This window comes from Poecilia formosa, unplaced genomic scaffold, assembly GCF_000485575.1.
Source record: "Poecilia formosa unplaced genomic scaffold, Poecilia_formosa-5.1.2 Scaffold1, whole genome shotgun sequence".
NCBI lineage: Eukaryota > Metazoa > Chordata > Actinopteri > Cyprinodontiformes > Poeciliidae > Poecilia > Poecilia formosa.
This window is the reverse complement of record NW_006799940.1, coordinates 1,033,025-1,038,041: the sequence shown is the minus strand read 5'-3', so window position 1 is coordinate 1,038,041 and position 5,017 is coordinate 1,033,025.

Sequence of the window (5,017 nt, the reverse complement as noted above, 5' to 3'; positions counted from 1 at the left end):
CCAGATCAGCCTGGAAAAAGATTGATATAGTGATATTGGTATTGTGTCTTTTCAGCACCAATACCAGGATTTTGTTCAATTTTTTCATATTTGCTAAGCCACTGGATGTTTTTAGTATAAATTTTTCATAAATTACATGAAACTGGACAAACACTTTGTGTTGCACCTTAAGATTTTAATTGTATCATTTTTTAATAGCCGGCTACCAGTGAAAACTTAAATTTTAGATAATTCTGGAATAGTAATGAAGGGCCGCTCAAAATTGTTCTGAGGGCCACAAATGGCTCCTGGGCCACACTTTGGACCCCCCTGCCTTTCAGGAAGCTGGTCATGCTTGAAAAGATTTGGCACAACTAATTAGTTTGTTTAAATACTTGCTGGCTTGAGCAGCTTTCCACAGACGGCTGAATGGATGTAAGTGCTACAATCTGCGTTGCACATCCATTTTACAGTCTGAACTCGGCTGTATTTCCCAAAGTTCACTTTAAGTTTTGTTGCTTTTTGCAGAGCAATATACTGTTGGACTCCCCCTTTTCTCCCTGCAAAACAACCTTGTTACCCACAAGTCCAACTTGAGGAAAAGCATCAAAGCTTTGGATCCGTTTTGTGCCGTGTAAATTTGAAGCTGTATGAAAATGCTGTGAACCGGTCACACTGCCCCATCTCATGCTTTCTGGGCCTAATTTTCAGTTATAGCTGCTGCTTTTTTGTTTTGGCACTGGAAAGTAATTAGGTAAGAACTGTAAAATTTAGGGTTTGCATTTAAATAATGTGATGAAAAACAAGCCTTTAAGACTTTACGGCCCTCAAATCCTGCCAGGAGTCTAAAACTGTCACTCCGTACAGTGCAAAGTACACCGTAGTAAACTTTGTGACATCTGAGCACGATCAGAATCAAATAAAACATTCAACATCCAGCATAATGTATTTTAATCTCCGCGTTTGAAGCCGCATCTGCCTCTCGGCGAGTCCAAAAACAGTGCGACTTCGGGCCAATAAGCTTTTAATCTGTCGAGAAGCAACAGGTCATGGACAAAGAAACATCACGTTAAATTATCTCTCGCCTCTCGGCCGTCTGGAGCGGCAGAGAAGGACGCCTGGTCCGCTTGCAGACTGAAACTAGAGTAAAGCCATTAAATAGCTTTTAAACGTTGCTCCGTCTCAGCATGGGAATAACTGCTTTATTTCACTGCAGAGATGCATGTTAGATTCAGCTGAATTAAATCAGATGATCTGCTGCAGAGATGCATGGAGGATGTGCACAACCTACAGAAAAAGGGAGACAGGAAACGCGATGCTACAAATAAAGGTGAAGGCTGTACGGCTGCTTCCTTCCTTTCTCTCTGTGTGTCTGTGTGCTTTTTTTTTCTATTTTTAACCCTGGATGGTTTTAATTGCTTTTCGGAAGAGCAGCATTACTCCCACATCACAAATTGTACCATAAGAGAATGCGAGGCACGGAGCTCTCCAGCAATAAATAAGCCTCTTCAGCCTGTTACAGGAAACCAGCAGCAGCAAAAAAACCCGTCTGACACGCGGACAAAAACTTTCCTCTCTGCTGTGTTTTGTCAGTCTCACACTGACACACACACTCACACACACACTTCAACCTTTCCTGTCAGACTAAACGCTCTCAATCTTTCATCTGTTATTACCAATAACTTGTCATTTTCTTCTTTTGAACCAAGCCCTCTCTGGTCCATTTGCAGCCGTTTCTGTCAAATCTTGGTTTTAAAAATGCCGCATAAGCACCAGTGATAAAAACGGAGGTATTTGTTTTCAGCAAAATTACAAACATTCAGAACATTAAAACTAAGCAGAGCATTTTTTTTTGGTCTAATGTATTTAGATGAATGAATAAAAATAAAACCCACTGGCCTTGCATGTATTTTTCTTCTTCTACTCTTATTGTTTCCAGATCTGATTGAGGTGGCTCAACAGACACATATAAGTTTACTGCTTCATACCTACATTTTTTCCATCAAGGCCAATTTAGTCTGGTTTTATGTCCTTATTAGGGGCCTAACAAACAAATAAAATTAAGCAGGTAGTAAACATCAAGAAGATATGACCGTCTAGGTCTAGTTTCACTAATGACCTTAAACGAGTTTTTGCAATCAAGGCCATCTGTTCCAGGTGAAAGATAAGTTTTTCTCACCAGATCATTTAAATGCAAAGCTTAAATTTTACTGTTCTTGCCTAATTATTTTTAGTGCCAAAACATAAGAGCAGCAACTATAGCCGAAAATAAAAAAACTAAAACTTTAGAAAGCTTCATTTTACACGGGGCAGCGTGACCGGTTCAGAATATTTCCATACAGCTGCAAATTTATACGGCATAAAACGGATCCAAAGCTTTGATGCTTTTCCGCAAGTTGGTGGAAAAACATCACTGTTGTGTTGCTTTGCGGGAGAAAACAGGGAGGGCTGTGCATTAGATTAAAAACAACAAGAGTAAGGGGTTTTTTTTTAAACTGAGATTTTAGTTTTTCACCTTTTCCCCCCAAAAAACAGTGGCATCAATTAACAATAAAGCAAAGTAGGAAATTATCAACACCTCTGACCCAAAGAGCCAGTAAACGGATTAGAATTAGAATCTATTTTTTAATAAGCCTCATTTGTCAGATTAAAAACATTTTTTGAAAATAACAGTTTTTTACTAACAGTAGGCGTAAAATGATCATAACGGAAATAAAGGCGTTCAGACACGGACCTATGTAATTAATCTATGGCATGTTGTCGTCTTTCCACTGATAGTTCACATTATGACACATTGGGTTTACTTTTTCATGATGCCTGATCCTTTTTACTGTACAGTTTTAAACCCACAGCGGGCCGCTGATGACCTTATGACCTCACCGCTGGGCCCGGCAGGTTTCCTGGAGGAAACCCTGGAAGTGTTGATCCAGTTCTCCATGTTGACTTGAAGTCTTGATTGAGGAAGTATGTTTGAGACGAACAGTTCTGTCATGAGCGGCTTGTCTGTGCGGAGGAACCGCTCTCAGCACAGGACAGGAAGTGATGCTGAGCATCCCGAGATGTGATCCTGACCGGCTGTCCTTGGACCAAAAGAAAGTCGATCTGCTCTCCATCAGGAGGTCCAGTGGTCCAGCTCCAGAAACAGAATCATATTCAAACGCCTCAGCGTAATATTTATACATCTACTTTTGGGCTTGTCCCTGTGTGACCCAGAAGTCACTGGCAACAGAGTTTTTCAGCAACTTTGGGGAAAAACCCTATTTCCATGGGTCGACACCAAATATTAATTTATTTTCATATGCATAATTTCCTTTTGCAAATACAGAAACACAAAGTTTTAAAGTTTTACAGCCAATTGAAAGCAACTTAAAGTGTGATTCAAACAGAGGTGTGCTTTTATTTTGAAACATACCTGTCAAGTCTCCCGTTTTGGCCAGGAAACTGTTTTACCATCGCGTTCTGATAGTAGCGTTTTCCCATACATTTCCTGTATTAAAGTAATTATGTAGCAATCCTGCCTTTCTCTTGAAAGAAAAAATCTGAAGACATTTTAAAGTCTGCAGAGAATCCACAAATCATCAACGTCACGTGTGTCAAACTGAAGGTCCGTGGGCCAAATCCGGCCCGCCGTAGCTTTTTATGAGGCCTCTAGATTCTAGACACCAAGTGTGATTAAACATCATATTGAAATATTGTTCAAATCAGTGCAGTTTCTATCTGTTTACTGCCAAATTATATCAATCAGTCCCTGCAGTTTCTTGAGAATTATTGTGGAAATTCACACAAGATAAACAATTTTTTCTCAAAAATTGTCACAATCTTTCTTTCTTGTACTAAACAGCTGCATCAGCTTTAATTTATGTCAGACTATAATCCATGATCTATTCAGTCAGGAATAAAAAGTCACGTTTACTGTCATAAATAAGCGCAAACATTTCCAAATTAGAACCACAAACACTTTGATTTTTATTGGAAAAATCACAAAGAGAATCACGAAAACCTGGAGGGGCTGGAAAGATGTTCAATAATATTATTTAATTTTAAGGATTCATTGATATTTTAACAGTTTGTGATCAGGTTTGATCAATACATTCTGGCACAACCGGCCCTTTAAGAGGGTTCATGATCCTGATTTGGCCCAAAACGAATTTGACACCCTGACCAACGCTGTTCGTTAAAGTTCACTGACTAATTCTTTGAAATGGCAATAAAACACTCTCATCTGTGAACCTATTAAAGAATCGGTTCTTTTCAACATTTGTTTTAAACTTTTAGTGGCGCAGCGGACGAGGAGCGTCAGAAATATTTGGAGGAAATGTGGATTTGATTTATTGGTTGTCATCAGGAGTTGCTCTCTGGGCTTGTGAAATAAATCCATTCAAATGAAGGACAAAGATGGGTCGCAGGCCAAGAGTTCTCACTCTGATGTTTTTGTCTGCTATTGTGCACCTGTCTGCTCGTGGCACATAAATATTCAGTGGCTGTGAAGTACCTTTACTCCCATGTGCATGTTGAATTTTTTCCTCTGTTTTTTTCACTTTGCAGAATAAAGCAGCAGCAGACTGAAGCAGTCTGATTGCTGCCATTCTGCTTCTCCTCTTCTGGTTTCTGAACCGATTTATTCTGACATTCTGCTTGTGCAGAAGCTTTACCTGAAATCAGTGCTTCACTTCTTACAGCTATAAGTTTTGACATTAACATCATGAGTAAAATATGGAAGCCAAAAGTAGACGTTCTCAGAGTATACTTTTTCCAAGACTGAGCTAATTTCCTGTTTGTTTGAGAAAACAGGAAATTAGCGAGTTAATTTAGTTTCGATTTCTTGAGGTAACAAGTTAATTTCCTGTTTTCGCTGGAAAATGTGAAACTAGCTCGTTATCTCAAGTAAACATTTTTTATTTCCCAATAGTTTTCTTGAGATTTATTTCCAATTTTACTTTTTTTTTCCCAAGATAACGAGTTAATTTACTGATTGTTTTCTGGATAAATTAATGTCCACACGGTTCTCTTTAGAAAACAAATTTTGTTTCTTGAGATT